Here is an 11,257-nt window from a genome sequence, read left to right on the forward strand (position 1 = left end):
CCATCCTTGATTCCCTATCTCTTACCCTCTGCCATCTCCCACTCTCTTCCCACACTGTCTCTGGTATCTATGTTTGCTTTCTATACTGTTTTCCCCTAAAGACCTTAATTAACCTAAATATTTTCATAGCAAACACAGCTGATATATACATTTCCATGAACACAAGTCTAACTTTAGGCATCCTATAAAGTAGCACCTAGCTGGGGCTATATATCTTACTGCAGCCATCGAATAGATTTTTTTTTTCTGAAACTTTTTTTTAACTTAATTTACATGCTTAGGAATGGATCACTTTAAAATACACTGGGGATAATCTGAATAGGGCACTAGAACACTTTCTTATATGGGGAGAAGTAAGGGCTGGAAGAAAGGCATCTTGCTCAGTTATTTTTGTTGCTACCACAGACTATGTAGAAGCTCATATCCAAACAGAAGTTAGCTCATGAAGTGTTTCCTAAGAGTTTAAGTGTGAGCTTGCTAATTGTTTTCAAAAATGATGGGTTAAAACCTTGAGAAGACACAGAATATAAATTTGGACGAGTGTTCATCATGAAGTGGGAAAGGACTTCAGAAAACAGATGGATTTTTTTTCTTCTAGATAACCTGCAAGTCCCAGTTGGACCAGGGTTCATTCTATCCAGACCACGTCATCTATTCCAAGTATATTTAGGAGAGAAGAATGCTATCGTGATCCTGAAAGGGGGATAACACAATTCCACAATGTTCAATGTTCCTATGCCGTGTCAGGGTTCTTGTTTATCACTGAGGTAGAAAAGGGCTACCCAGTAGAGATAAAGATGATGCTCCTTAAATGGATCAGAAAGAAATACATTTGTGTTACTATTATTTACTTCCGGATCATAGCAGTAAGAATAAAAGTGACTTTAAAAGTAAAATATCTCCAGTTGAAGATATTTATTTGAAATTTCACAAATGCTGGACTAGTAGAGGCATCTTGAATACTCTTTATTAATCTAATAAAAGTAGAGAGAAATGTCTTTTTACAAAAAATATAACTACAGTATTCTTCTCAATTTTGTTTGTGACTTTAAAATATTAGGCATAATATATTATTCTCAAATTTCTGGGCCATTTTCTCAGTCTTCGTGGTGGATTTTTCTAGGCCAGCAATTTTCTCTTCTACATCTGAGATTCTATTTTCTGTATGATCTAGTCTGCTTTTAATACTTTCAAGGGAGGGAAACAGCAGTTAGCATAATGGCTATGTTGCTGAATTCCCACGTAGTCGACCACAGTTCGTGTCCCGGACCCGATGACTTACAGTTCCATTTGAGTCTTTTGTAAAGTGTGTAATTCCTCTTTTAGATCTTGCAAGAATTTCCTCATCTCCTGGAACTCGTCAACTTCTTTCTCCTTTCTCTTTAGCAGTTCATTGTCTCTCTTCTCTTCCATCTCTGTTAGCTTCGACATCATGAATGATCTGAATTCCTTATCAGACATTTCCATGATTTTCACCGAACTGCTTGTGGATGAAGAAGAGTTACTCTTTTCCCTTGGAGGAGAGGTATTTTCTTGCTTTCCCATATTTCTTGTGATCCGGTGGTGATTTCTTGTCATCTGATGGATGGTGTGTTTCTTTCAAATTCCTGAAGTTAAGTCTGAATGTTCAGCAAGCAGACAGAGGTGATCTAGAATCTCTTTTGCCATTCTGTTGTGATTGCTGGTGCAGCAGATTCAACAGATATTGAGGAATATTTTAACCCTAATAGTATTCGGATGTTTAGCTGCAGTGCCCTTAGATCCATCTAAAAACACATTAAATGGATATTGGAGAGTGGAGAGACAAGAAAAAGGAAAATGGAAAAGAGAGAAAGAAACAACAACAACAAAAGAAGAAAAAAGACCAAAAAAATGAGAAAAATTATAATTACTGTTTTTCTTTTAGAAAAAAAATCACAAAATAGAAAACCGTACGGCATGCAAAAGAATATTTTATTGGGACCAGCAGTTAGCAGAAACCTCTCCAAAAAAAATTAATTAATTAAAATAAAAAATGAATGAGTAAATAAAATAAATAATTCTTTTTTTAAGAGGTTTTCTTTTTTTTGCTATAGGGCACATGCACTCACCAGACAGACAGAGAGAGATAGAGAGACAGAAAGCGAGAAATCACCCCCCAGGGGGGATGGCCATGCTGCAATTCCTTCTCCTCCATTCTCCTCTTAGGATCTTGGGCACGCACGCACACGTGCCTGGCGTCAGTTTTAAGCTGCCGGGTCCGGGATGTGAACCACGGTCAACTACATGGGAGTCCTGTGACATAGCCATTACGCTCACTGCTGGTCCCAATAATTCTTTAAAAAATAAAAATAATTAACTTGACCAGAGAGAGAGGGAAAGTGAGAAAGCAAGCCACCAGGTCTGGGACTCAAAATGTGGTTGGCTATGTGAAAGTTCAGCATCTTAACCACCACACCTCCTGCCAAGAAGAAAACTTTCAAAAAAAATTATTATTAATGTAAGAGTAATAAGAGAAGATACTGCAGCAATAAAACAAGAATGGGGAACTGTGAGGTGACGTCAAGTTCATGGAAAGATGAAATTTAGATACAGGTTTAATTTTGATGCAAAAAAAAATAAATCCATGTTTTTCTCCATAATATACATTTCCATGAACTTTGCATTTACAAAAAAGGAGAGAAAGGGACATTCAGAGAATAAGGAAGAGCCACTGAAACTAATAATAGCAGAAATTCAAATGAAGAATTGACAGAAAAGTAAATGAAATCTCCCAGAAAAAGACATGGAAATAGACAGCAAGGGATAAAGAGTAAGGACAATTAGGGGTTAAGTCAAAATCCAACAGCCAAATAATATTTCCTAAATAAGAGAAAGGGGGATGAGGAAAACATGATATAATCAAGAATAATTTCTAAATCTCCTTACATACCAACCACATGAGAATAAACAGACCCAGCCTAAGGTAGAGCACTGTGAAATTTCCCAACGCTGAGACAGAGAAGAAAAAAATCCAGAAAACTCCCTGCCGCTTGAAAAACACCCTGGGCCCCTATGTATGCATGCCCCAAATCCCAACGGCTGTGAAGGGATTGTTGTGTGACTCTTCTCCGTGAAGAATGCTTTCTCATTCTCTCTCTCTCCTCTGTCTGTCTCCTCTGTCTCTCTCCAGTGAGTGCATGTAACATGTGACTCCTCTGTCCAACAGCAATCACCTGAGGCATGCACAGAAGTGCTACTCCAGACACACAGATCTGAGACAAGAGGGAGCAGGAGGGGCCATACGAGGGATGCCCCTGCTAAGACTCTCTCCTCCTCCATATTTATTAGAGCAAAGGAGGAAGGAAAGTTAATTTCAGAGAAAGTTGCTTCTTAGAGGGTTAGAAAGGTAAGAGCAATTCCTGCACAGGATGGTTTCAGTATTGATGGGGGGGGGGGGGGATGGCTAAATGATGCCAGAGTCTGGATGGAACACCTTGGAATTTGGCGAACATATTCATCAGCTCACACGCCCACCTGTCATCTTTGAGCAGAAGGCATGAGGTTAGATGTTTTTGCCATTTTTCACAGTCATTCATTCAGACTTTATAAATCCAACGTGTTCTAGAAGCATGGCATTTCTGCTGTTCCCTAACACTATCTAGCAGCATTTTTTTTTTTTTAATGTGCCACTGGGGCCAGCAGATGGCATGGCAGTTATGTCAGTGGACTCCCACATGGCCGACCACTGTTCAAGGCTCAGATTCAGTAGCTGGAAAATCACTCCAGGCACATGTATGTGCATGCCCAAGATCCCGGGAGGAGAATGGAGGAGAAGGGATTGCATGGCCAAACCCTTGAGGGGGTGATTTCTCACTTTGTCTCTCACTGTCTCTGTCTCTCTCAAGCAAACACATGCACCCTAAGGCAAAAACCTCTTAAAAAAATTATCAAGTCAGAATTACTGTAGTAGGTAGAAGTATCATTTGTTTACCTTTGTGACCACATAGCTGGCTGACGGAGTTGTGCATCATTTTTGCACCAAAGTAAGGTTGAAAAGCTAAGTTGAACCATCATCTGTATATCGTGGAGTATCTATAGGAGATAATAGTATGCTCTCAATTGTTAAAATTCTTGACTGGTCATTGTATCATGATTATGTAAAAGACTATTGGGAAATACAGGGTACATATCTAGGAGTGTAGCAGCATTAGAATGTCAGAAAAGTCACGATGTATTTTGCTTTTTTCTAAGCAAAAATACATCATGACTTTTCCAGTAACCCAATATTTAAGGGTCAAGTACTGTGATGCTACATCTTACTGTCAAATGGCTCAATATAAAAATGAAGACCTGTCCCATTAGCCTAATAGTTAAGGAAACTAGGTCCCATATAACCACCCAGCATTCAAATTCTGGCTCTTACAGCTTGAAAAACATACCATGCATATGTGTGTGCATGCCCAAAATCCTGACAGAATGGAGAAATAGAGAAGGAATTGTGGTGTGACATGTCCTATGGCTGGGTGGCCGGGGGGCAGGAGAGTTCCTGTCCCTTTCTCTCTCTTTTGCTTTTGTTTTGTTTTGTTTGCTTTGTTAGGGAGATTTTTGTTGTAGGGCATGTGCACTCTGCAGAGACACAGAGAGAGACAGAGAGACAGAAAGCAAGAAATCACCCATTGAGGTGGATGGCCACGCTGCAATCCTTTTCCCCTTTTCTCTTCTCAAGATTTTGAGTAGAGACAGAAAGCAAGAAATCACCCATTGGGGTGGATGACCACGCTGCAATCCCTTTCCCCCTTTCTCTTCTCAAGATTTTGAGCATGCACGCACGTGTGCTTGGTGTATTTTAAGTCACAGGGTCCAGGACTTGAACTACAGTTGACTGTGGGAGTCCAGCGATGTAGCCATTATGCCATCTGCTGGTCCTGCTATTTTTCTCTTTATCTCCATTTCTCTCTGGAGCGGGCACACACCCTTTAGAAGAGGAGGAGGGGTAAGAGGAGGAGTAGGAAAAACCAATACAGATGTAAAGTAAATGTGACAAAATGTTAATGCTTTATGTAAGTTAAGGGTATATGGATCCCTCTTGTACTACTGTTGTGTTACTTTTTCTACAATTTAAAAATGCTTCATGAAAAATGTTAGGAAGTATTTGCAATTTTTTGGTGTTTTTTTTTTTGGTTTTTTGTTTGTTTGTTTGTTTGTTTGGAGATGTTTTTTGACTGTGGGAGTCCAGCGATGTAGCCATTATGCCATCTGCTGGTCCTGCTATTTTTCTCTTTATCTCCATTTCTCTCTGGAGCGGGCACACACCCTTTAGAAGAGGAGGAGGGGTAAGAGGAGGAGTAGGAAAAACCAATACAGATGTAAAGTAAATGTGACAAAATGTTAATGCTTTATGTAAGTTAAGGGTATATGGATCCCTCTTGTACTACTGTTGTGTTACTTTTTCTACAATTTAAAAATGCTTCATGAAAAATGTTAGGAAGTATTTGCAATTTTTTGGTGGGTTTTTTTTTGGTTTTTTGTTTGTTTTTTTGGAGATGTTTTTGCTATAGGGCGCGTGCGCTCGCCAGAAAGACAGAGAGACAGAAAGCAAGAAATCACCACCCGGGGGGGATGGCCACGCTGCAATCCTTTCTCCTCCATTCTCCTCTCGGGATCTTGGGCATGCACGCACACACGCCCAGCGTGAGTTTAAGCCACCGGGTCTGGGACTTGAACCACAGTTGACTACATAGAAGTCCAGTGACATAGCCATTGTGCTAACTGCTGGTCCCAGTATTTTGGATTTTTTAAATGAAATACTTTGCTATAGTGTGAATGGCAAAATGTCCGGCTTCTTGGCCCCAGCCTCTCAGGATTGGTGGAGCCCCCCAGCCTCTTCTAGCCAGAAAGCCTGCCCCTCTGACTGACAAGTCTCCAGGCACTACTTTCCAAGTCCTTTTGAAACCATTGTATCTCCCCATTGCCCCCACCCCTTTCATGAACCCTCCTCTCCTTTCAGGCTCCCATTATATTCCAAAATATTAATAGTTATATGACCATTTCACTTCATTGCATTCATCCATTTACCTTTCTCTTTCCCAGGAACTTCATGGACAGTGTGTAGTTTTCTTTTTTTCCTATTCCTTCCTTTCTTTCTTTCTAATTGCTGTGGGTGCATGCACTGTACAGGTTGGGAGGGGAGGGACCAACCCCCAATGGGGTAGAGCCACACTGCAATCTCTTCTCCTCCATATCGCCATCATGTTGGGATTTGGGGCATGCTAGGCTATGGGGCAGGCCCAAGTTTCCATTTCTGTCTGCCCAGAAGGTAGCATACTGTGTGGTCTACAGGAAGTATTACATACCTGGTGGGAAAGAATGAGTGAATGAATGGCTCACTGGGTAGATGAACAGAGATGGCTGTTGGAATACGACAGACCAAAGCAAGTAACCTCAGGCTGGTTGACAGGGGCTGAAATGATCCAAGTGTAAGTGGATTCAGAGGCTTAGTGTTTGGGACCCAAAGTGAGGCTTAACAACTATGCCACATGGGAGCTGGAGAAACAGAGGCAATGGTGGACTTGAAGGAGTGGGAATCAGACAGGGGAAGAAATTCAGGGCAAAACTGAGTTAAAATGTTGGGAAACATTAGAAGGGCATTAATTAGGAATACGAACTATAATCACAAAGGACTGAAAATGGTCAGGTTCCCTTGAATTCTAGATCACATTGTTTACTTCCTGCTCCCTAATACCTCTTTTATGCTAAGCATTTTCCTAGGAAGCCTGGAGGGAAAGAAACCCACGCACCTGTCCAGAGGGTGCTGCAGGTCAGTCACTAGTTACAGAGCCCACCCCCACCCCCAGCAGGTCGAAGGAAGGTCACTCGTCCAGCAGTTGAAAACAGATTTCCACCTAGACCCTAGCAGATAGAATCTAAAAGTGGAGAGTTAACCAGGCACAATGGCTGAAGGTCAACGTGACCCCTCAGAGACAAAGCCGCAGAAGAAGCACCCAGGGCCACATAGGATCTGTGCTCTGAGTGAGAGCCACACTTCAAAGTCTCTTTGAGCAAAAGAGGGAGAGTGGCTGTTTCAGAGACACCCTATAGTCTCAGCCCTTTCAGCTGTAAGAGGGAGAGGAGACGAGGCCACTGAGGACAGACAGATCCAGTGGGCATTTCTCCACAGTATTGGCGCTTTCTTCCTCTTGTTTGAAGCTCTCTTATTTTGGGGGACACTACACTCTCCTAGTCTTCTTCACTCTCTTTTAAGGGCTCCCCTCGACCCTAAAGTGGGATGTCTGGATTCTACCATTCAGCCCACTTCTCTGTTCACTCCAGTCACTTTTCTTGGGTCATCTGCTCCCACTTCCAACTTTCTACAACCTTCTCTTGAGCTCCAAACCCCACATATGCAATGACTTATTACCCAAGAAGTACTGCTCACTCAGAATGCTCTACTAGGGCCAGCAGGTGGCAAGGAGGTTAACGCGCTATATCCCACATGGTCAACTTCATGGTTTGAGTCTCAGACATGATAGTTTGAAAATTACACCAGGCATGTGTGTGTGTGCCCAGATATACCAATAGGTGACTGGAAAAGAGATTGCAGTGTGGTCATACCTCCTAGGGTTGATTTATCACGTCCTCTCTCTATCTTTCTCTCTCTCTGGCAAGCACATATGCCCTATGGCAAAACTGAGGGGGGAGTATACTTATTACCAAATCATGAATGCCTCCAGAGAGGTATCTCTTGTAATAGACTATTTCCCCAATGCCTGGTACCCTACTTGTGTACCACACACTCTCAATAAATGTCATTTAAAGAGTTCTTCCTTTTCCTTCTCCTATACCAAAGCTACTCCTCTCTTAGTTACAGACCCTTGCAGTTGGGAAATGGAGGCAGGAAGAAAGCTAGAAACATGGAAGCCAGTATGGGGCTCCCGCATCTGCATAGATAGAAAAACCCATCAGAGCAGAAAATTCCCACCCAAGATAATACAGGCAGGAGATTTCCAGGGCAGGATTTCTAGCTGATGAAGCCTCGTTTGGTATAGCCAATGGGATGAAAGCAACCAGTGGACTCAGCTAATGATCAACCAACAGGACTGGTTAAGGAATTATAAACACCAGTACTTAAGGGAACCAGACTGGTCGGGAGATGGCGAGGTCGCAAGAGTAAGTAGAAAGGCCTGGACCGAGCTTATTAAATTCCTGCCAGGGAGGTACTAGGGGTTCTGGGATACTGTCATTGGAAGGATCAGCCCCAGAACAGAGTCCATTTCCCATACCCACTGTGTATACCCCCTTTACTTTGAGATTCCCAGGATCAAATTTCATGGAGTTCAGTGACTAAACTCTATACATGTTTATAGTTTTCAAAACTTTCATTATAATTAATAATCCTGCTCTTTCGCTCTTTTTTTTTTTTTTTTTTGAGAGAGAGATTTTGTTGTTGTTGTTGTTATAGGGCACATAAACTCACCAGAGAGACAGAAAGACAGAACCCCCAGGGGGGATTGGCCATCCTGCAATCCCTTCTCCTCCAGTCTCCTCTTGGGATTTTGGGCACACATGCACACATGTCCAGCATGAGTTTGAGGCCACTGGGTCCAGGATTTGAACCACCATGTGGGAATCCAGTGACGTAACCATTACCATCTGCTGGTCCCAACAATACTGCTCTTTCAAAGGGGCAGTGTGTGTGTGTACATGCAGATGTCCACAGGTGTGTGTGTTTACATAGGTTCACTCACTCACGTATTCCCATAGGTTCCCCACACATTCCTACCTATGAATCGCAAACTCAAAGATACACTATCTCTAACTCCTGCAGTATTAACCACAGAGGTAACCCTGCTGATATTTAGCCTCAAAAAGAACAGAAGGCTAGAATTATAAAATTCTGACTAACTAGCTGAGTAACACAACAGTTTGGTATGAGAAAGCAACTTATGTTCTAAGTGAATGTCAAGGAATTTAAATGATAAAGTTATATAAATTTCCTGGCACCGAAGTAGGACTGGTGTATGGTGGGGGACTCTGGGGGGTGCTGGGAAGGAGGGGAGATCAGCCTCTAGGAGAGGTTTGGTCTTAGACTTTGGGGTTCCAGTTGTGAGAAGGGCTTGGGCGGTCATGCGGGAAGTGCAGAGCGAGGGGTGGGAGGGCAGATCCCGTAAAGGCTTGGACTTATGGAATCTCCAACTTTGGCAATAGTTATCCAAATTAGTGAGGGTATTGTAGTCAGAAGTCCCCTCAGGAGGCCATTTGGACCCATTGTCCAAATGATGTTGTGGCCAGGCCGCGGTGGAATAGAATATCAGCCACCTGTAGTGGAGATCCTGAGCGAGTCATTTGTTGAGGTTTCAGAGCAGACAGCCCAGGGGCGTCTTTGACTCTCGTGAAGGACTCGGTATTACCCATTGTGTCAGGGACTCAATGAAAAGCGAGAGGAGTGGAATGGGGGATGGGCAGCAGGGGACTGAGCTGCCTCCACAATCATCTGGGCTCCAGGAGTCGGAGGGGGTCCTGATGTGGCCGCGTTTTCGGACAGGGAACCTGGAGGTTTGAGTCCTGGAAACCATGGGCAGATGTGGCTGGGTTCCCATGTAGTCGAGTTCCAGACCCGGTGGCTTAAACTCATGCCGAGTGCATGTGCGTGCATGCCCGAGATCCCAGGAGGAGAAGGGATTGCTGCGTGGCCATCCCCCTGGGGTTTGATTTCTCGCTTTCTTTCTCTGTGTCTCTCTCTGTCTTTCTGGCGAGCGCACGTGCCCTATAATAAAAACCTTTCCAAAAAAAAAAAAGTAAGTTTCTAATAATCTAATCATTTAACTGGGTAAAGATTTTCATTTTCTATAAAGAATTGATCATCTCATCTTTTAGCTGGATGTGGAGAAAGTTGTTGACTGATGAAATTTCCATATTCTATGGAAAAACTAATTCATTTTCTGATTAATAATCTGATCATTTAACTGGGTACGGAGAAAACTGTTTGGATTTTTGACTGCATTTAAACTGACTGGTTTTCTGACCGACAATCTAATCATTTATGGAGAAACTGATTGGCTTTCTAAACTACTAAGCCAAACCAAAGACAAAAAAATGTTTGACAGGAATTGCATGCTACGTAGCCTATATCAACTGATTTTTTTTTTTCTTTTGGCGTGTGCGCTCACCAGAAAGAGAAACAGAAAGCAAGAAGTCACCCCCCAGGAGGGATGGCCACGCCGCAATCCCTTCTCCTTCGTTCTCCTCTCGGGACCTTGGGCACACATGTATGCACGCACATGTGCCTGATGTGAGTTTAAGCCACCAGGTCTGGGACTCGAACCACGGTCGCCTACATGGGAGTCCAGCGATATAGCCTACGCCATCTGCTGGTCCCTCAGCTGATTGACTTTTGAACTACTAAGCCAAATCAAAGGCAAGAAATTTTTTGACAGGAATTGCATATAAGGCAGCCTATATAAAAAGTAAATTGTTAAAATCTGTAAAAAGAACATAAATTAAATGATAAGCATTATCACCTGATTCTTCTCCAGTCTAATAACCCTCATTAAATTAACATGCTTTAGTTGTTAGTCTTCTAACTTTATAGGAATAAAAAACATTGGCTTGGTCTCTGTATTGGAAAAATGTAAACAAATTTGTGTTTGTACATGTTCATAAGATATTAATATATGCTAAATATAAACTGAATATAAATTTAAAATTCTGAACAATATAAATATGTGTAATTCTGTTAACACACACAAGTTTGTTCTTTGTAAAACTTGCAGACTAGACTCCACCTTTCTGGCTAAGACAGATACAAACTAAAACAGACTGAGCTCATTACTCCTAGGTCCCCAGGAACCCATGGTTGAAATAAAGGGGCCAACCAATGACACTGGCTCCCAGGCCACCAGGCCGTTCTGCCAATTCTTGACATGTATTTGCAACAGATTTTCCTGCTCTTGTTGGCAAAGGTTGCATTGCAGTGTATGCCTCATTGCAGTCCCTACCTGTAGTGGAGCAGATCATCACCACATTAATGCGTAGGGTCTTCAAACACAATAATCCTTACATAAGGAATATATAGCGGGAACAATCTATTGTTCGCCTTCCTAAAGTAATTGCCTCAAGAAGTACAAGGCGTACCTGCATCTGGATGAGGTTCACAACACTGGAGCCCTGGGACTCACAGGCTGAGGTGTAGGAAACTAGGTTAGCCTGGATTCTGAGGATGTGGATGTTATGATGGAAACATTCATAAAGAGCTTTAGTGCTTCTGGAGGAAACATTGAAGGCAAGAAGGAGCTTCAGC

General features: G+C 42.4%; 1 protein-coding gene and 1 pseudogene across 1 annotated transcript in view; both read right to left on the reverse strand.

Annotated features, from left to right (window-relative positions):
• LOC102488255 (arachidonate 15-lipoxygenase) overlaps positions 1 to 11,257 on the reverse strand; it is a 143,746-nt gene that overhangs the window by 92,720 nt on the left and 39,769 nt on the right. The gene's annotated exons all lie outside the window — the stretch shown is intronic.
• The window catches only part of LOC102478603 (calcyclin-binding protein-like), a 48,909-nt pseudogene that overhangs the window by 12,084 nt on the left and 25,568 nt on the right, over positions 1 to 11,257 (reverse strand).

The sequence above is a fragment of the Tupaia chinensis genome, unplaced genomic scaffold (assembly GCF_000334495.1).
Source record: "Tupaia chinensis unplaced genomic scaffold, TupChi_1.0 Scaffold000330_1, whole genome shotgun sequence".
In the NCBI taxonomy this organism is placed as follows: Eukaryota; Metazoa; Chordata; class Mammalia; order Scandentia; family Tupaiidae; genus Tupaia; species Tupaia belangeri.